Source organism: Chiloscyllium punctatum, chromosome 24, assembly GCF_047496795.1.
Source record: "Chiloscyllium punctatum isolate Juve2018m chromosome 24, sChiPun1.3, whole genome shotgun sequence".
In the NCBI taxonomy this organism is placed as follows: Eukaryota; Metazoa; Chordata; class Chondrichthyes; order Orectolobiformes; family Hemiscylliidae; genus Chiloscyllium; species Chiloscyllium punctatum.
The window spans coordinates 43,883,227-43,902,819 of NC_092762.1; the positions used below are offsets into that span (position 1 = coordinate 43,883,227).

The 19,593-nt window shown below is 55.6% G+C and overlaps 17 non-coding genes across 17 annotated transcripts; all 17 read right to left on the bottom strand.

Moving 5' to 3' along the window:
* Positions 1 to 305: 305 nt before the first annotated feature.
* On the bottom strand, positions 306 to 378 carry trnak-uuu (transfer RNA lysine (anticodon UUU)). The gene has a single exon. It is a non-coding gene; the product is annotated as a tRNA-Lys (tRNA).
* Positions 379 to 1,448: 1,070 nt separating this feature from the next.
* Positions 1,449 to 1,521, bottom strand: trnak-uuu (transfer RNA lysine (anticodon UUU)). Its single transcript has one exon. It is a non-coding gene; the product is annotated as a tRNA-Lys (tRNA).
* A 1,070-nt stretch (positions 1,522 to 2,591) lies between these two features.
* On the bottom strand, positions 2,592 to 2,664 carry trnak-uuu (transfer RNA lysine (anticodon UUU)). The gene has a single exon. It is a non-coding gene; the product is annotated as a tRNA-Lys (tRNA).
* A 1,070-nt stretch (positions 2,665 to 3,734) lies between these two features.
* Positions 3,735 to 3,807, bottom strand: trnak-uuu (transfer RNA lysine (anticodon UUU)). The gene has a single exon. It is a non-coding gene; the product is annotated as a tRNA-Lys (tRNA).
* Positions 3,808 to 4,877: 1,070 nt separating this feature from the next.
* Positions 4,878 to 4,950, bottom strand: trnak-uuu (transfer RNA lysine (anticodon UUU)). Its single transcript has one exon. It is a non-coding gene; the product is annotated as a tRNA-Lys (tRNA).
* A 1,070-nt stretch (positions 4,951 to 6,020) lies between these two features.
* On the bottom strand, positions 6,021 to 6,093 carry trnak-uuu (transfer RNA lysine (anticodon UUU)). The gene has a single exon. It is a non-coding gene; the product is annotated as a tRNA-Lys (tRNA).
* A 1,070-nt stretch (positions 6,094 to 7,163) lies between these two features.
* Positions 7,164 to 7,236, bottom strand: trnak-uuu (transfer RNA lysine (anticodon UUU)). The gene has a single exon. It is a non-coding gene; the product is annotated as a tRNA-Lys (tRNA).
* A 1,070-nt stretch (positions 7,237 to 8,306) lies between these two features.
* trnak-uuu (transfer RNA lysine (anticodon UUU)) lies at positions 8,307 to 8,379 on the bottom strand. Its single transcript has one exon. It is a non-coding gene; the product is annotated as a tRNA-Lys (tRNA).
* A 1,070-nt stretch (positions 8,380 to 9,449) lies between these two features.
* Positions 9,450 to 9,522, bottom strand: trnak-uuu (transfer RNA lysine (anticodon UUU)). The gene has a single exon. It is a non-coding gene; the product is annotated as a tRNA-Lys (tRNA).
* A 1,070-nt stretch (positions 9,523 to 10,592) lies between these two features.
* trnak-uuu (transfer RNA lysine (anticodon UUU)) lies at positions 10,593 to 10,665 on the bottom strand. Its single transcript has one exon. It is a non-coding gene; the product is annotated as a tRNA-Lys (tRNA).
* Positions 10,666 to 11,735: 1,070 nt separating this feature from the next.
* Positions 11,736 to 11,808, bottom strand: trnak-uuu (transfer RNA lysine (anticodon UUU)). The gene has a single exon. It is a non-coding gene; the product is annotated as a tRNA-Lys (tRNA).
* Positions 11,809 to 12,878: 1,070 nt separating this feature from the next.
* On the bottom strand, positions 12,879 to 12,951 carry trnak-uuu (transfer RNA lysine (anticodon UUU)). The gene has a single exon. It is a non-coding gene; the product is annotated as a tRNA-Lys (tRNA).
* Positions 12,952 to 14,021: 1,070 nt separating this feature from the next.
* Positions 14,022 to 14,094, bottom strand: trnak-uuu (transfer RNA lysine (anticodon UUU)). Its single transcript has one exon. It is a non-coding gene; the product is annotated as a tRNA-Lys (tRNA).
* Positions 14,095 to 15,164: 1,070 nt separating this feature from the next.
* Positions 15,165 to 15,237, bottom strand: trnak-uuu (transfer RNA lysine (anticodon UUU)). The gene has a single exon. It is a non-coding gene; the product is annotated as a tRNA-Lys (tRNA).
* Positions 15,238 to 16,307: 1,070 nt separating this feature from the next.
* trnak-uuu (transfer RNA lysine (anticodon UUU)) lies at positions 16,308 to 16,380 on the bottom strand. The gene has a single exon. It is a non-coding gene; the product is annotated as a tRNA-Lys (tRNA).
* Positions 16,381 to 17,450: 1,070 nt separating this feature from the next.
* On the bottom strand, positions 17,451 to 17,523 carry trnak-uuu (transfer RNA lysine (anticodon UUU)). The gene has a single exon. It is a non-coding gene; the product is annotated as a tRNA-Lys (tRNA).
* Positions 17,524 to 18,593: 1,070 nt separating this feature from the next.
* On the bottom strand, positions 18,594 to 18,666 carry trnak-uuu (transfer RNA lysine (anticodon UUU)). Its single transcript has one exon. It is a non-coding gene; the product is annotated as a tRNA-Lys (tRNA).
* Between the last annotated feature and the right edge of the window lie 927 nt (positions 18,667 to 19,593).

The following is a 19,593-nucleotide window of genomic DNA, read 5'->3' on the forward strand; positions in this document are numbered from 1 at the left end:
GAGTCACGAGGTGGGGGTTTAGGTGTGTGGGGGATACTCTTGGGAGAGTCGGTAGCTTGTTTCCACAGTCGAGGGATTCTATGCTAATTTCTGATTTCGCGCATTTGGAGGACCTTAAAGAGATCAATTCAAACAGAAGCCACGCGTTCCGCGATTACGGCAGCAACTGCGACAGTTCGGGAATGCAGGCAAAACTGCCCTGTGCTTGCTTCCACCGCCACAATGTAAGGGCCATTGAGTCTGATTTGTTAGCACTGCCCTGCGCCTTCGCTGTTGTCCCGTGGCAGAGCGATTTAAAAGCGACCCGCCCGAGCAGGGACTTGAACCCTGGACCCTCAGATTAAAAGTCTGATGCTCTACCGACTGAGCTACCCGGGCTCGTGGCAGACCGCCTGCCCGGCTACGGCTTTCCCTGCCTGAGCTGGAAAACACGTTCGCGCTTCACACTCTCGCGCAGCCATTCTGACACAATCCACGCGATTCAGTCGGAAAGACTGGCAGCCCCGGCTGTGCAGGGCCCATTCCAAGCCGCCGTCTCTCTTCATCATCCCCCCACTCCATTGCCGCACCGTCCTCTCTCTACTGTAGCAACCCTCCTCAACACACACCTCTGGCACCGTCAAAGCCATCAGCAAGCCTACAACACAGCACCGCCAAAGTAAGAACGGTGCTCATGAGACGGCCTCATCATCAACCCTCCAACACCACGCGCCGTCCCTACCCCCAGCATCCACTCTCTGCTCGAAACAATCCACCCCACCACAAAGCCGCAGACACCGACACTCCCACACGCACGGCCACATCACCATCAGCTCCAAACCAAGGAAGATGTGCATGAAGGTTCCGTTGGACGTGTCTGAGTTGATTTGAAAACAAAAGCAGACGATCGATGAGAGCAGTCTCCATAAATCGAAGCTTCAGCACCTGCAAATATAATCAGGATTTCACTGCTGCCTCCCATCGCCACGAACCCTTGGCGCATTCGAGCCTCGGGCGACTCCCTGTGTGGAGTTTGCACATTCTCCCCGTGTCTGCGTGGATTTCGTCCGACGGATCCGGTTTCCTCCCACAGTCCAAAGGAGTGCAGCGCAGGTGTTTTGGCCATGCTAAATTGCCCCTTGTTTTCAGGCATGTGCAGGTTCGGAGTCACGAGGTGGGGGTTTAGGTGTGTGGGGGATACTCTTGGGAGAGTCGGTAGCCTGTTTCCACAGTCGAGGGATTCTATGCTAATTTCTGATTTCGCGCATTTGGAGGACCTTAAAGAGATCAATTCAAACAGAAGCCACGCGTTCCGCGATTACGGCAGCAACTGCGACAGTTCGGAAATGCAGGCAAAACTGCCCTGTGCTTGCTTCCACCGCCACAATGTAAGGGCCATTGAGTCTGATTTGTTAGCACTGCCCTGCGCCTTCGCTGTTGTCCCGTGGCAGAGCGATTTAAAAGCGACCCGCCCGAGCAGGGACTTGAACCCTGGACCCTCAGATTAAAAGTCTGATGCTCTACCGACTGAGCTACCCGGGCTCGTGGCAGGCCGCCTGCCCGGCTACGGCTTTCCCTGCCTGAGCTGGAAAACACGTTCGCGCTTCACACTCTCGCGCAGCCATTCTGACACAATCCACGCGATTCAGTCGGAAAGACTGGCAGCCCCGGCTGTGCAGGGCCGATTCCAAGCCGCCGTCTCTCTTCATCATCCCCCCACTCCATTGCCGCACCGTCCTCTCTCTACTGTAGCAACCCTCCTCAACACACACCTCTGGCACCGTCAAAGCCATCAGCAAGCCTACAACACAGCACCGCCAAAGTAAGAACGGTGCTCATGAGACGGCCTCATCATCAACCCTCCAACACCACGCGCCGTCCCTACCCCCAGCATCCACTCTCTGCTCGAAACAATCCACCCCACCACAAAGCCGCAGACACCGACACTCCCACACGCACGGCCACATCACCATCAGCTCCAAACCAAGGAAGATGTGCATGAAGGTTCCGTTGGACGTGTCTGAGTTGATTTGAAAACAAAAGCAGACCATCGATGAGAGCAGTCTCCATAAATCGAAGCTTCAGCACCTGCAAATATAATCAGGATTTCACTGCTGCCTCCCATCGCCACGAACCCTTGGCGCATTCGAGCCTCGGGCGACTCCCTGTGTGGAGTTTGCACATTCTCCCCGTGTCTGCGTGGATTTCGTCCGACGGATCCGGTTTCCTCCCACAGTCCAAAGGAGTGCAGCGCAGGTGTTTTGGCCATGCTAAATTGCCCCTTGTTTTCAGGCATGTGCAGGTTCGGAGTCACGAGGTGGGGGTTTAGGTGTGTGGGGGATACTCTTGGGAGAGTCGGTAGCTTGTTTCCACAGTCGAGGGATTCTATGCTAATTTCTGATTTCGCGCATTTGGAGGACCTTAAAGAGATCAATTCAAACAGAAGCCACGCGTTCCGCGATTACGGCAGCAACTGCGACAGTTCGGAAATGCAGGCAAAACTGCCCTGTGCTTGCTTCCACCGCCACAATGTAAGGGCCATTGAGTCTGATTTGTTAGCACTGCCCTGCGCCTTCGCTGTTGTCCCGTGGCAGAGCGATTTAAAAGCGACCCGCCCGAGCAGGGACTTGAACCCTGGACCCTCAGATTAAAAGTCTGATGCTCTACCGACTGAGCTACCCGGGCTCGTGGCAGGCCGCCTGCCCGGCTACGGCTTTCCCTGCCTGAGCTGGAAAACACGTTCGCGCTTCACACTCTCGCGCAGCCATTCTGACACAATCCACGCGATTCAGTCGGAAAGACTGGCAGCCCCGGCTGTGCAGGGCCGATTCCAAGCCGCCGTCTCTCTTCATCATCCCCCCACTCCATTGCCGCACCGTCCTCTCTCTACTGTAGCAACCCTCCTCAACACACACCTCTGGCACCGTCAAAGCCATCAGCAAGCCTACAACACAGCACCGCCAAAGTAAGAACGGTGCTCATGAGACGGCCTCATCATCAACCCTCCAACACCACGCGCCGTCCCTACCCCCAGCATCCACTCTCTGCTCGAAACAATCCACCCCACCACAAAGCCGCAGACACCGACACTCCCACACGCACGGCCACATCACCATCAGCTCCAAACCAAGGAAGATGTGCATGAAGGTTCCGTTGGACGTGTCTGAGTTGATTTGAAAACAAAAGCAGACCATCGATGAGAGCAGTCTCCATAAATCGAAGCTTCAGCACCTGCAAATATAATCAGGATTTCACTGCTGCCTCCCATCGCCACGAACCCTTGGCGCATTCGAGCCTCGGGCGACTCCCTGTGTGGAGTTTGCACATTCTCCCCGTGTCTGCGTGGATTTCGTCCGACGGATCCGGTTTCCTCCCACAGTCCAAAGGAGTGCAGCGCAGGTGTTTTGGCCATGCTAAATTGCCCCTTGTTTTCAGGCATGTGCAGGTTCGGAGTCACGAGGTGGGGGTTTAGGTGTGTGGGGGATACTCTTGGGAGAGTCGGTAGCTTGTTTCCACAGTCGAGGGATTCTATGCTAATTTCTGATTTCGCGCATTTGGAGGACCTTAAAGAGATCAATTCAAACAGAAGCCACGCGTTCCGCGATTACGGCAGCAACTGCGACAGTTCGGAAATGCAGGCAAAACTGCCCTGTGCTTGCTTCCACCGCCACAATGTAAGGGCCATTGAGTCTGATTTGTTAGCACTGCCCTGCGCCTTCGCTGTTGTCCCGTGGCAGAGCGATTTAAAAGCGACCCGCCCGAGCAGGGACTTGAACCCTGGACCCTCAGATTAAAAGTCTGATGCTCTACCGACTGAGCTACCCGGGCTGGTGACAGGCCGCCTGCCCGGCTACGGCTTTCCCTGCCTGAGCTGGAAAACACGTTCGCGCTTCACACTCTCGCGCAGCCATTCTGACACAATCCACGCGATTCAGTCGGAAAGACTGGCAGCCCCGGCTGTGCAGGGCCGATTCCAAGCCGCCGTCTCTCTTCATCATCCCCCCACTCCATTGCCGCACCGTCCTCTCTCTACTGTAGCAACCCTCCTCAACACACACCTCTGGCACCGTCAAAGCCATCAGCAAGCCTACAACACAGCACCGCCAAAGTAAGAACGGTGCTCATGAGACGGCCTCATCATCAACCCTCCAACACCACGCGCCGTCCCTACCCCCAGCATCCACTCTCTGCTCGAAACAATCCACCCCACCACAAAGCCGCAGACACCGACACTCCCACACGCACGGCCACATCACCATCAGCTCCAAACCAAGGAAGATGTGCATGAAGGTTCCGTTGGACGTGTCTGAGTTGATTTGAAAACAAAAGCAGACGATCGATGAGAGCAGTCTCCATAAATCGAAGCTTCAGCACCTGCAAATATAATCAGGATTTCACTGCTGCCTCCCATCGCCACGAACCCTTGGCGCATTCGAGCCTCGGGCGACTCCCTGTGTGGAGTTTGCACATTCTCCCCGTGTCTGCGTGGATTTCGTCCGACGGATCCGGTTTCCTCCCACAGTCCAAAGGAGTGCAGCGCAGGTGTTTTGGCCATGCTAAATTGCCCCTTGTTTTCAGGCATGTGCAGGTTCGGAGTCACGAGGTGGGGGTTTAGGTGTGTGGGGGATACTCTTGGGAGAGTCGGTAGCTTGTTTCCACAGTCGAGGGATTCTATGCTAATTTCTGATTTCGCGCATTTGGAGGACCTTAAAGAGATCAATTCAAACAGAAGCCACGCGTTCCGCGATTACGGCAGCAACTGCGACAGTTCGGGAATGCAGGCAAAACTGCCCTGTGCTTGCTTCCACCGCCACAATGTAAGGGCCATTGAGTCTGATTTGTTAGCACTGCCCTGCGCCTTCGCTGTTGTCCCGTGGCAGAGCGATTTAAAAGCGACCCGCCCGAGCAGGGACTTGAACCCTGGACCCTCAGATTAAAAGTCTGATGCTCTACCGACTGAGCTACCCGGGCTCGTGGCAGACCGCCTGCCCGGCTACGGCTTTCCCTGCCTGAGCTGGAAAACACGTTCGCGCTTCACACTCTCGCGCAGCCATTCTGACACAATCCACGCGATTCAGTCGGAAAGACTGGCAGCCCCGGCTGTGCAGGGCCCATTCCAAGCCGCCGTCTCTCTTCATCATCCCCCCACTCCATTGCCGCACCGTCCTCTCTCTACTGTAGCAACCCTCCTCAACACACACCTCTGGCACCGTCAAAGCCATCAGCAAGCCTACAACACAGCACCGCCAAAGTAAGAACGGTGCTCATGAGACGGCCTCATCATCAACCCTCCAACACCACGCGCCGTCCCTACCCCCAGCATCCACTCTCTGCTCGAAACAATCCACCCCACCACAAAGCCGCAGACACCGACACTCCCACACGCACGGCCACATCACCATCAGCTCCAAACCAAGGAAGATGTGCATGAAGGTTCCGTTGGACGTGTCTGAGTTGATTTGAAAACAAAAGCAGACGATCGATGAGAGCAGTCTCCATAAATCGAAGCTTCAGCACCTGCAAATATAATCAGGATTTCACTGCTGCCTCCCATCGCCACGAACCCTTGGCGCATTCGAGCCTCGGGCGACTCCCTGTGTGGAGTTTGCACATTCTCCCCGTGTCTGCGTGGATTTCGTCCGACGGATCCGGTTTCCTCCCACAGTCCAAAGGAGTGCAGCGCAGGTGTTTTGGCCATGCTAAATTGCCCCTTGTTTTCAGGCATGTGCAGGTTCGGAGTCACGAGGTGGGGGTTTAGGTGTGTGGGGGATACTCTTGGGAGAGTCGGTAGCCTGTTTCCACAGTCGAGGGATTCTATGCTAATTTCTGATTTCGCGCATTTGGAGGACCTTAAAGAGATCAATTCAAACAGAAGCCACGCGTTCCGCGATTACGGCAGCAACTGCGACAGTTCGGAAATGCAGGCAAAACTGCCCTGTGCTTGCTTCCACCGCCACAATGTAAGGGCCATTGAGTCTGATTTGTTAGCACTGCCCTGCGCCTTCGCTGTTGTCCCGTGGCAGAGCGATTTAAAAGCGACCCGCCCGAGCAGGGACTTGAACCCTGGACCCTCAGATTAAAAGTCTGATGCTCTACCGACTGAGCTACCCGGGCTCGTGGCAGGCCGCCTGCCCGGCTACGGCTTTCCCTGCCTGAGCTGGAAAACACGTTCGCGCTTCACACTCTCGCGCAGCCATTCTGACACAATCCACGCGATTCAGTCGGAAAGACTGGCAGCCCCGGCTGTGCAGGGCCGATTCCAAGCCGCCGTCTCTCTTCATCATCCCCCCACTCCATTGCCGCACCGTCCTCTCTCTACTGTAGCAACCCTCCTCAACACACACCTCTGGCACCGTCAAAGCCATCAGCAAGCCTACAACACAGCACCGCCAAAGTAAGAACGGTGCTCATGAGACGGCCTCATCATCAACCCTCCAACACCACGCGCCGTCCCTACCCCCAGCATCCACTCTCTGCTCGAAACAATCCACCCCACCACAAAGCCGCAGACACCGACACTCCCACACGCACGGCCACATCACCATCAGCTCCAAACCAAGGAAGATGTGCATGAAGGTTCCGTTGGACGTGTCTGAGTTGATTTGAAAACAAAAGCAGACCATCGATGAGAGCAGTCTCCATAAATCGAAGCTTCAGCACCTGCAAATATAATCAGGATTTCACTGCTGCCTCCCATCGCCACGAACCCTTGGCGCATTCGAGCCTCGGGCGACTCCCTGTGTGGAGTTTGCACATTCTCCCCGTGTCTGCGTGGATTTCGTCCGACGGATCCGGTTTCCTCCCACAGTCCAAAGGAGTGCAGCGCAGGTGTTTTGGCCATGCTAAATTGCCCCTTGTTTTCAGGCATGTGCAGGTTCGGAGTCACGAGGTGGGGGTTTAGGTGTGTGGGGGATACTCTTGGGAGAGTCGGTAGCTTGTTTCCACAGTCGAGGGATTCTATGCTAATTTCTGATTTCGCGCATTTGGAGGACCTTAAAGAGATCAATTCAAACAGAAGCCACGCGTTCCGCGATTACGGCAGCAACTGCGACAGTTCGGAAATGCAGGCAAAACTGCCCTGTGCTTGCTTCCACCGCCACAATGTAAGGGCCATTGAGTCTGATTTGTTAGCACTGCCCTGCGCCTTCGCTGTTGTCCCGTGGCAGAGCGATTTAAAAGCGACCCGCCCGAGCAGGGACTTGAACCCTGGACCCTCAGATTAAAAGTCTGATGCTCTACCGACTGAGCTACCCGGGCTCGTGGCAGGCCGCCTGCCCGGCTACGGCTTTCCCTGCCTGAGCTGGAAAACACGTTCGCGCTTCACACTCTCGCGCAGCCATTCTGACACAATCCACGCGATTCAGTCGGAAAGACTGGCAGCCCCGGCTGTGCAGGGCCGATTCCAAGCCGCCGTCTCTCTTCATCATCCCCCCACTCCATTGCCGCACCGTCCTCTCTCTACTGTAGCAACCCTCCTCAACACACACCTCTGGCACCGTCAAAGCCATCAGCAAGCCTACAACACAGCACCGCCAAAGTAAGAACGGTGCTCATGAGACGGCCTCATCATCAACCCTCCAACACCACGCGCCGTCCCTACCCCCAGCATCCACTCTCTGCTCGAAACAATCCACCCCACCACAAAGCCGCAGACACCGACACTCCCACACGCACGGCCACATCACCATCAGCTCCAAACCAAGGAAGATGTGCATGAAGGTTCCGTTGGACGTGTCTGAGTTGATTTGAAAACAAAAGCAGACCATCGATGAGAGCAGTCTCCATAAATCGAAGCTTCAGCACCTGCAAATATAATCAGGATTTCACTGCTGCCTCCCATCGCCACGAACCCTTGGCGCATTCGAGCCTCGGGCGACTCCCTGTGTGGAGTTTGCACATTCTCCCCGTGTCTGCGTGGATTTCGTCCGACGGATCCGGTTTCCTCCCACAGTCCAAAGGAGTGCAGCGCAGGTGTTTTGGCCATGCTAAATTGCCCCTTGTTTTCAGGCATGTGCAGGTTCGGAGTCACGAGGTGGGGGTTTAGGTGTGTGGGGGATACTCTTGGGAGAGTCGGTAGCTTGTTTCCACAGTCGAGGGATTCTATGCTAATTTCTGATTTCGCGCATTTGGAGGACCTTAAAGAGATCAATTCAAACAGAAGCCACGCGTTCCGCGATTACGGCAGCAACTGCGACAGTTCGGAAATGCAGGCAAAACTGCCCTGTGCTTGCTTCCACCGCCACAATGTAAGGGCCATTGAGTCTGATTTGTTAGCACTGCCCTGCGCCTTCGCTGTTGTCCCGTGGCAGAGCGATTTAAAAGCGACCCGCCCGAGCAGGGACTTGAACCCTGGACCCTCAGATTAAAAGTCTGATGCTCTACCGACTGAGCTACCCGGGCTGGTGGCAGGCCGCCTGCCCGGCTACGGCTTTCCCTGCCTGAGCTGGAAAACACGTTCGCGCTTCACACTCTCGCGCAGCCATTCTGACACAATCCACGCGATTCAGTCGGAAAGACTGGCAGCCCCGGCTGTGCAGGGCCGATTCCAAGCCGCCGTCTCTCTTCATCATCCCCCCACTCCATTGCCGCACCGTCCTCTCTCTACTGTAGCAACCCTCCTCAACACACACCTCTGGCACCGTCAAAGCCATCAGCAAGCCTACAACACAGCACCGCCAAAGTAAGAACGGTGCTCATGAGACGGCCTCATCATCAACCCTCCAACACCACGCGCCGTCCCTACCCCCAGCATCCACTCTCTGCTCGAAACAATCCACCCCACCACAAAGCCGCAGACACCGACACTCCCACACGCACGGCCACATCACCATCAGCTCCAAACCAAGGAAGATGTGCATGAAGGTTCCGTTGGACGTGTCTGAGTTGATTTGAAAACAAAAGCAGACCATCGATGAGAGCAGTCTCCATAAATCGAAGCTTCAGCACCTGCAAATATAATCAGGATTTCACTGCTGCCTCCCATCGCCACGAACCCTTGGCGCATTCGAGCCTCGGGCGACTCCCTGTGTGGAGTTTGCACATTCTCCCCGTGTCTGCGTGGATTTCGTCCGACGGATCCGGTTTCCTCCCACAGTCCAAAGGAGTGCAGCGCAGGTGTTTTGGCCATGCTAAATTGCCCCTTGTTTTCAGGCATCTGCAGGTTCGGAGTCACGAGGTGGGGGTTTAGGTGTGTGGGGGATACTCTTGGGAGAGTCGGTAGCCTGTTTCCACAGTCGAGGGATTCTATGCTAATTTCTGATTTCGCGCATTTGGAGGACCTTAAAGAGATCAATTCAAACAGAAGCCACGCGTTCCGCGATTACGGCAGCAACTGCGACAGTTCGGAAATGCAGGCAAAACTGCCCTGTGCTTGCTTCCACCGCCACAATGTAAGGGCCATTGAGTCTGATTTGTTAGCACTGCCCTGCGCCTTCGCTGTTGTCCCGTGGCAGAGCGATTTAAAAGCGACCCGCCCGAGCAGGGACTTGAACCCTGGACCCTCAGATTAAAAGTCTGATGCTCTACCGACTGAGCTACCCGGGCTGGTGGCAGGCCGCCTGCCCGGCTACGGCTTTCCCTGCCTGAGCTGGAAAACACGTTCGCGCTTCACACTCTCGCGCAGCCATTCTGACACAATCCACGCGATTCAGTCGGAAAGACTGGCAGCCCCGGCTGTGCAGGGCCGATTCCAAGCCGCCGTCTCTCTTCATCATCCCCCCACTCCATTGCCGCACCGTCCTCTCTCTACTGTAGCAACCCTCCTCAACACACACCTCTGGCACCGTGAAAGCCATCAGCAAGCCTACAACACAGCACCGCCAAAGTAAGAACGGTGCTCATGAGACGGCCTCATCATCAACCCTCCAACACCACGCGCCGTCCCTACCCCCAGCATCCACTCTCTGCTCGAAACAATCCACCCCACCACAAAGCCGCAGACACCGACACTCCCACACGCACGGCCACATCACCATCAGCTCCAAACCAAGGAAGATGTGCATGAAGGTTCCGTTGGACGTGTCTGAGTTGATTTGAAAACAAAAGCAGACGATCGATGAGAGCAGTCTCCATAAATCGAAGCTTCAGCACCTGCAAATATAATCAGGATTTCACTGCTGCCTCCCATCGCCACGAACCGTTGGCGCATTCGAGCCTCGGGCGACTCCCTGTGTGGAGTTTGCACATTCTCCCCGTGTCTGCGTGGATTTCGTCCGACGGATCCGGTTTCCTCCCACAGTCCAAAGGAGTGCAGCGCAGGTGTTTTGGCCATGCTAAATTGCCCCTTGTTTTCAGGCATGTGCAGGTTCGGAGTCACGAGGTGGGGGTTTAGGTGTGTGGGGGATACTCTTGGGAGAGTCGGTAGCCTGTTTCCACAGTCGAGGGATTCTATGCTAATTTCTGATTTCGCGCATTTGGAGGACCTTAAAGAGATCAATTCAAACAGAAGCCACGCGTTCCGCGATTACGGCAGCAACTGCGACAGTTCGGAAATGCAGGCAAAACTGCCCTGTGCTTGCTTCCACCGCCACAATGTAAGGGCCATTGAGTCTGATTTGTTAGCACTGCCCTGCGCCTTCGCTGTTGTCCCGTGGCAGAGCGATTTAAAAGCGACCCGCCCGAGCAGGGACTTGAACCCTGGACCCTCAGATTAAAAGTCTGATGCTCTACCGACTGAGCTACCCGGGCTGGTGGCAGGCCGTCTGCCCGGCTACGGCTTTCCCTGCCTGAGCTGGAAAACACGTTCGCGCTTCACACTCTCGCGCAGCCATTCTGACACAATCCACGCGATTCAGTCGGAAAGACTGGCAGCCCCGGCTGTGCAGGGCCGATTCCAAGCCGCCGTCTCTCTTCATCATCCCCCCACTCCATTGCCGCACCGTCCTCTCTCTACTGTAGCAACCCTCCTCAACACACACCTCTGGCACCGTGAAAGCCATCAGCAAGCCTACAACACAGCACCGCCAAAGTAAGAACGGTGCTCATGAGACGGCCTCATCATCAACCCTCCAACACCACGCGCCGTCCCTACCCCCAGCATCCACTCTCTGCTCGAAACAATCCACCCCACCACAAAGCCGCAGACACCGACACTCCCACACGCACGGCCACATCACCATCAGCTCCAAACCAAGGAAGATGTGCATGAAGGTTCCGTTGGACGTGTCTGAGTTGATTTGAAAACAAAAGCAGACCATCGATGAGAGCAGTCTCCATAAATCGAAGCTTCAGCACCTGCAAATATAATCAGGATTTCACTGCTGCCTCCCATCGCCACGAACCCTTGGCGCATTCGAGCCTCGGGCGACTCCCTGTGTGGAGTTTGCACATTCTCCCCGTGTCTGCGTGGATTTCGTCCGACGGATCCGGTTTCCTCCCACAGTCCAAAGGAGTGCAGCGCAGGTGTTTTGGCCATGCTAAATTGCCCCTTGTTTTCAGGCATGTGCAGGTTCGGAGTCACGAGGTGGGGGTTTAGGTGTGTGGGGGATACTCTTGGGAGAGTCGGTAGCCTGTTTCCACAGTCGAGGGATTCTATGCTAATTTCTGATTTCGCGCATTTGGAGGACCTTAAAGAGATCAATTCAAACAGAAGCCACGCGTTCCGCGATTACGGCAGCAACTGCGACAGTTCGGAAATGCAGGCAAAACTGCCCTGTGCTTGCTTCCACCGCCACAATGTAAGGGCCATTGAGTCTGATTTGTTAGCACTGCCCTGCGCCTTCGCTGTTGTCCCGTGGCAGAGCGATTTAAAAGCGACCCGCCCGAGCAGGGACTTGAACCCTGGACCCTCAGATTAAAAGTCTGATGCTCTACCGACTGAGCTACCCGGGCTGGTGGCAGGCCGCCTGCCCGGCTACGGCTTTCCCTGCCTGAGCTGGAAAACACGTTCGCGCTTCACACTCTCGCGCAGCCATTCTGACACAATCCACGCGATTCAGTCGGAAAGACTGGCAGCCCCGGCTGTGCAGGGCCGATTCCAAGCCGCCGTCTCTCTTCATCATCCCCCCACTCCATTGCCGCACCGTCCTCTCTCTACTGTAGCAACCCTCCTCAACACACACCTCTGGCACCGTCAAAGCCATCAGCAAGCCTACAACACAGCACCGCCAAAGTAAGAACGGTGCTCATGAGACGGCCTCATCATCAACCCTCCAACACCACGCGCCGTCCCTACCCCCAGCATCCACTCTCTGCTCGAAACAATCCACCCCACCACAAAGCCGCAGACACCGACACTCCCACACGCACGGCCACATCACCATCAGCTCCAAACCAAGGAAGATGTGCATGAAGGTTCCGTTGGACGTGTCTGAGTTGATTTGAAAACAAAAGCAGACCATCGATGAGAGCAGTCTCCATAAATCGAAGCTTCAGCACCTGCAAATATAATCAGGATTTCACTGCTGCCTCCCATCGCCACGAACCCTTGGCGCATTCGAGCCTCGGGCGACTCCCTGTGTGGAGTTTGCACATTCTCCCCGTGTCTGCGTGGATTTCGTCCGACGGATCCGGTTTCCTCCCACAGTCCAAAGGAGTGCAGCGCAGGTGTTTTGGCCATGCTAAATTGCCCCTTGTTTTCAGGCATCTGCAGGTTCGGAGTCACGAGGTGGGGGTTTAGGTGTGTGGGGGATACTCTTGGGAGAGTCGGTAGCCTGTTTCCACAGTCGAGGGATTCTATGCTAATTTCTGATTTCGCGCATTTGGAGGACCTTAAAGAGATCAATTCAAACAGAAGCCACGCGTTCCGCGATTACGGCAGCAACTGCGACAGTTCGGAAATGCAGGCAAAACTGCCCTGTGCTTGCTTCCACCGCCACAATGTAAGGGCCATTGAGTCTGATTTGTTAGCACTGCCCTGCGCCTTCGCTGTTGTCCCGTGGCAGAGCGATTTAAAAGCGACCCGCCCGAGCAGGGACTTGAACCCTGGACCCTCAGATTAAAAGTCTGATGCTCTACCGACTGAGCTACCCGGGCTGGTGGCAGGCCGCCTGCCCGGCTACGGCTTTCCCTGCCTGAGCTGGAAAACACGTTCGCGCTTCACACTCTCGCGCAGCCATTCTGACACAATCCACGCGATTCAGTCGGAAAGACTGGCAGCCCCGGCTGTGCAGGGCCGATTCCAAGCCGCCGTCTCTCTTCATCATCCCCCCACTCCATTGCCGCACCGTCCTCTCTCTACTGTAGCAACCCTCCTCAACACACACCTCTGGCACCGTGAAAGCCATCAGCAAGCCTACAACACAGCACCGCCAAAGTAAGAACGGTGCTCATGAGACGGCCTCATCATCAACCCTCCAACACCACGCGCCGTCCCTACCCCCAGCATCCACTCTCTGCTCGAAACAATCCACCCCACCACAAAGCCGCAGACACCGACACTCCCACACGCACGGCCACATCACCATCAGCTCCAAACCAAGGAAGATGTGCATGAAGGTTCCGTTGGACGTGTCTGAGTTGATTTGAAAACAAAAGCAGACCATCGATGAGAGCAGTCTCCATAAATCGAAGCTTCAGCACCTGCAAATATAATCAGGATTTCACTGCTGCCTCCCATCGCCACGAACCCTTGGCGCATTCGAGCCTCGGGCGACTCCCTGTGTGGAGTTTGCACATTCTCCCCGTGTCTGCGTGGATTTCGTCCGACGGATCCGGTTTCCTCCCACAGTCCAAAGGAGTGCAGCGCAGGTGTTTTGGCCATGCTAAATTGCCCCTTGTTTTCAGGCATGTGCAGGTTCGGAGTCACGAGGTGGGGGTTTAGGTGTGTGGGGGATACTCTTGGGAGAGTCGGTAGCCTGTTTCCACAGTCGAGGGATTCTATGCTAATTTCTGATTTCGCGCATTTGGAGGACCTTAAAGAGATCAATTCAAACAGAAGCCACGCGTTCCGCGATTACGGCAGCAACTGCGACAGTTCGGAAATGCAGGCAAAACTGCCCTGTGCTTGCTTCCACCGCCACAATGTAAGGGCCATTGAGTCTGATTTGTTAGCACTGCCCTGCGCCTTCGCTGTTGTCCCGTGGCAGAGCGATTTAAAAGCGACCCGCCCGAGCAGGGACTTGAACCCTGGACCCTCAGATTAAAAGTCTGATGCTCTACCGACTGAGCTACCCGGGCTGGTGGCAGGCCGCCTGCCCGGCTACGGCTTTCCCTGCCTGAGCTGGAAAACACGTTCGCGCTTCACACTCTCGCGCAGCCATTCTGACACAATCCACGCGATTCAGTCGGAAAGACTGGCAGCCCCGGCTGTGCAGGGCCGATTCCAAGCCGCCGTCTCTCTTCATCATCCCCCCACTCCATTGCCGCACCGTCCTCTCTCTACTGTAGCAACCCTCCTCAACACACACCTCTGGCACCGTCAAAGCCATCAGCAAGCCTACAACACAGCACCGCCAAAGTAAGAACGGTGCTCATGAGACGGCCTCATCATCAACCCTCCAACACCACGCGCCGTCCCTACCCCCAGCATCCACTCTCTGCTCGAAACAATCCACCCCACCACAAAGCCGCAGACACCGACACTCCCACACGCACGGCCACATCACCATCAGCTCCAAACCAAGGAAGATGTGCATGAAGGTTCCGTTGGACGTGTCTGAGTTGATTTGAAAACAAAAGCAGACCATCGATGAGAGCAGTCTCCATAAATCGAAGCTTCAGCACCTGCAAATATAATCAGGATTTCACTGCTGCCTCCCATCGCCACGAACCCTTGGCGCATTCGAGCCTCGGCCGACTCCCTGTGTGGAGTTTGCACATTCTCCCCGTGTCTGCGTGGATTTCGTCCGACGGATCCGGTTTCCTCCCACAGTCCAAAGGAGTGCAGCGCAGGTGTTTTGGCCATGCTAAATTGCCCCTTGTTTTCAGGCATGTGCAGGTTCGGAGTCACGAGGTGGGGGTTTAGGTGTGTGGGGGATACTCTTGGGAGAGTCGGTAGCTTGTTTCCACAGTCGAGGGATTCTATGCTAATTTCTGATTTCGCGCATTTGGAGGACCTTAAAGAGATCAATTCAAACAGAAGCCACGCGTTCCGCGATTACGGCAGCAACTGCGACAGTTCGGAAATGCAGGCAAAACTGCCCTGTGCTTGCTTCCACCGCCACAATGTAAGGGCCATTGAGTCTGATTTGTTAGCACTGCCCTGCGCCTTCGCTGTTGTCCCGTGGCAGAGCGATTTAAAAGCGACCCGCCCGAGCAGGGACTTGAACCCTGGACCCTCAGATTAAAAGTCTGATGCTCTACCGACTGAGCTACCCGGGCTGGTGGCAGGCCGCCTGCCCGGCTACGGCTTTCCCTGCCTGAGCTGGAAAACACGTTCGCGCTTCACACTCTCGCGCAGCCATTCTGACACAATCCACGCGATTCAGTCGGAAAGACTGGCAGCCCCGGCTGTGCAGGGCCGATTCCAAGCCGCCGTCTCTCTTCATCATCCCCCCACTCCATTGCCGCACCGTCCTCTCTCTACTGTAGCAACCCTCCTCAACACACACCTCTGGCACCGTCAAAGCCATCAGCAAGCCTACAACACAGCACCGCCAAAGTAAGAACGGTGCTCATGAGACGGCCTCATCATCAACCCTCCAACACCACGCGCCGTCCCTACCCCCAGCATCCACTCTCTGCTCGAAACAATCCACCCCACCACAAAGCCGCAGACACCGACACTCCCACACGCACGGCCACATCACCATCAGCTCCAAACCAAGGAAGATGTGCATGAAGGTTCCGTTGGACGTGTCTGAGTTGATTTGAAAACAAAAGCAGACCATCGATGAGAGCAGTCTCCATAAATCGAAGCTTCAGCACCTGCAAATATAATCAGGATTTCACTGCTGCCTCCCATCGCCACGAACCCTTGGCGCATTCGAGCCTCGGGCGACTCCCTGTGTGGAGTTTGCACATTCTCCCCGTGTCTGCGTGGATTTCGTCCGACGGATCCGGTTTCCTCCCACAGTCCAAAGGAGTGCAGCGCAGGTGTTTTGGCCATGCTAAATTGCCCCTTGTTTTCAGGCATGTGCAGGTTCGGAGTCACGAGGTGGGGGTTTAGGTGTGTGGGGGATACTCTTGGGAGAGTCGGTAGCTTGTTTCCACAGTCGAGGGATTCTATGCTAATTTCTGATTTCGCGCATTTGGAGGACCTTAAAGAGATCAATTCAAACAGAAGCCACGCGTTCCGCGATTACGGCAGCAACTGCGACAGTTCGGAAATGCAGGCAAAACTGCCCTGTGCTTGCTTCCACCGCCACAATGTAAGGGCCATTGAGTCTGATTTGTTAGCACTGCCCTGCGCCTTCGCTGTTGTCCCGTGGCAGAGCGATTTAAAAGCGACCCGCCCGAGCAGGGACTTGAACCCTGGACCCTCAGATTAAAAGTCTGAGGCTCTACCGACTGAGCTACCCGGGCTGGTGGCAGCCCGCCTGCCCGGCTACGGCTTTCCCTGCCTGAGCTGGAAAACACGTTCGCGCTTCACACTCTCGCGCAGCCATTCTGACACAATCCACGCGATTCAGTCGGAAAGACTGGCAGCCCCGGCTGTGCAGGGCCCATTCCAAGCCGCCGTCTCTCTTCATCATCCCCCCACTCCATTGCCGCACCGTCCTCTCTCTACTGTAGCAACCCTCCTCAACACACACCTCTGGCACCGTCAAAGCCATCAGCAAGCCTACAACACAGCACCGCCAAAGTAAGAACGGTGCTCATGAGACGGCCTCATCATCAACCCTCCAACACCACGCGCCGTCCCTACCCCCAGCATCCACTCTCTGCTCGAAACAATCCACCCCACCACAAAGCCGCAGACACCGACACTCCCACACGCACGGCCACATCACCATCAGCTCCAAACCAAGGAAGATGTGCATGAAGGTTCCGTTGGACGTGTCTGAGTTGATTTGAAAACAAAAGCAGACCATCGATGAGAGCAGTCTCCATAAATCGAAGCTTCAGCACCTGCAAATATAATCAGGATTTCACTGCTGCCTCCCATCGCCACGAACCCTTGGCGCATTCGAGCCTCGGGCGACTCCCTGTGTGGAGTTTGCACATTCTCCCCGTGTCTGCGTGGATTTCGTCCGACGGATCCGGTTTCCTCCCACAGTCCAAAGGAGTGCAGCGCAGGTGTTTTGGCCATGCTAAATTGCCCCTTGTTTTCAGGCATCTGCAGGTTCGGAGTCACGAGGTGGGGGTTTAGGTGTGTGGGGGATACTCTTGGGAGAGTCGGTAGCCTGTTTCCACAGTCGAGGGATTCTATGCTAATTTCTGATTTCGCGCATTTGGAGGACCTTAAAGAGATCAATTCAAACAGAAGCCACGCGTTCCGCGATTACGGCAGCAACTGCGACAGTTCGGAAATGCAGGCAAAACTGCCCTGTGCTTGCTTCCACCGCCACAATGTAAGGGCCATTGAGTCTGATTTGTTAGCACTGCCCTGCGCCTTCGCTGTTGTCCCGTGGCAGAGCGATTTAAAAGCGACCCGCCCGAGCAGGGACTTGAACCCTGGACCCTCAGATTAAAAGTCTGATGCTCTACCGACTGAGCTACCCGGGCTGGTGGCAGGCCGCCTGCCCGGCTACGGCTTTCCCTGCCTGAGCTGGAAAACACGTTCGCGCTTCACACTCTCGCGCAGCCATTCTGACACAATCCACGCGATTCAGTCGGAAAGACTGGCAGCCCCGGCTGTGCAGGGCCGATTCCAAGCCGCCGTCTCTCTTCATCATCCCCCCACTCCATTGCCGCACCGTCCTCTCTCTACTGTAGCAACCCTCCTCAACACACACCTCTGGCACCGTGAAAGCCATCAGCAAGCCTACAACACAGCACCGCCAAAGTAAGAACGGTGCTCATGAGACGGCCTCATCATCAACCCTCCAACACCACGCGCCGTCCCTACCCCCAGCATCCACTCTCTGCTCGAAACAATCCACCCCACCACAAAGCCGCAGACACCGACACTCCCACACGCACGGCCACATCACCATCAGCTCCAAACCAAGGAAGATGTGCATGAAGGTTCCGTTGGACGTGTCTGAGTTGATTTGAAAACAAAAGCAGACGATCGATGAGAGCAGTCTCCATAAATCGAAGCTTCAGCACCTGCAAATATAATCAGGATTTCACTGCTGCCTCCCATCGCCACGAACCGTTGGCGCATTCGAGCCTCGGGCGACTCCCTGTGTGGAGTTTGCACATTCTCCCCGTGTCTGCGTGGATTTCGTCCGACGGATCCGGTTTCCTCCCACAGTCCAAAGGAGTGCAGCGCAGGTGTTTTGGCCATGCTAAATTGCCCCTTGTTTTCAGGCATGTGCAGGTTCGGAGTCACGAGGTGGGGGTTTAGGTGTGTGGGGGATACTCTTGGGAGAGTCGGTAGCCTGTTTCCACAGTCGAGGGATTCTATGCTAATTTCTGATTTCGCGCATTTGGAGGACCTTAAAGAGATCAATTCAAACAGAAGCCACGCGTTCCGCGATTACGGCAGCAACTGCGACAGTTCGGAAATGCAGGCAAAACTGCCCTGTGCTTGCTTCCACCGCCACAATGTAAGGGCCATTGAGTCTGATTTGTTAGCACTGCCCTGCGCCTTCGCTGTTGTCCCGTGGCAGAGCGATTTAAAAGCGACCCGCCCGAGCAGGGACTTGAACCCTGGACCCTCAGATTAAAAGTCTGATGCTCTACCGACTGAGCTACCCGGGCTGGTGGCAGGCCGCCTGCCCGGCTACGGCTTTCCCTGCCTGAGCTGGAAAACACGTTCGCGCTTCACACTCTCGCGCAGCCATTCTGACACAATCCACGCGATTCAGTCGGAAAGACTGGCAGCCCCGGCTGTGCAGGGCCGATTCCAAGCCGCCGTCTCTCTTCATCATCCCCCCACTCCATTGCCGCACCGTCCTCTCTCTACTGTAGCAACCCTCCTCAACACACACCTCTGGCACCGTGAAAGCCATCAGCAAGCCTACAACACAGCACCGCCAAAGTAAGAACGGTGCTCATGAGACGGCCTCATCATCAACCCTCCAACACCACGCGCCGTCCCTACCCCCAGCATCCACTCTCTGCTCGAAACAATCCACCCCACCACAAAGCCGCAGACACCGACACTCCCACACGCACGGCCACATCACCATCAGCTCCAAACCAAGGAAGATGTGCATGAAGGTTCCGTTGGACGTGTCTGAGTTGATTTGAAAACAAAAGCAGACCATCGATGAGAGCAGTCTCCATAAATCGAAGCTTCAGCACCTGCAAATATAATCAGGATTTCACTGCTGCCTCCCATCGCCACGAACCCTTGGCGCATTCGAGCCTCGGGCGACTCCCTGTGTGGAGTTTGCACATTCTCCCCGTGTCTGCGTGGATTTCGTCCGACGGATCCGGTTTCCTCCCACAGTCCAAAGGAGTGCAGCGCAGGTGTTTTGGCCATGCTAAATTGCCCCTTGTTTTCAGGCATGTGCAGGTTCGGAGTCACGAGGTGGGGGTTTAGGTGTGTGGGGGATACTCTTGGGAGAGTCGGTAGCCTGTTTCCACAGTCGAGGGATTCTATGCTAATTTCTGATTTCGCGCATTTGGAGGACCTTAAAGAGATCAATTCAAACAGAAGCCACGCGTTCCGCGATTACGGCA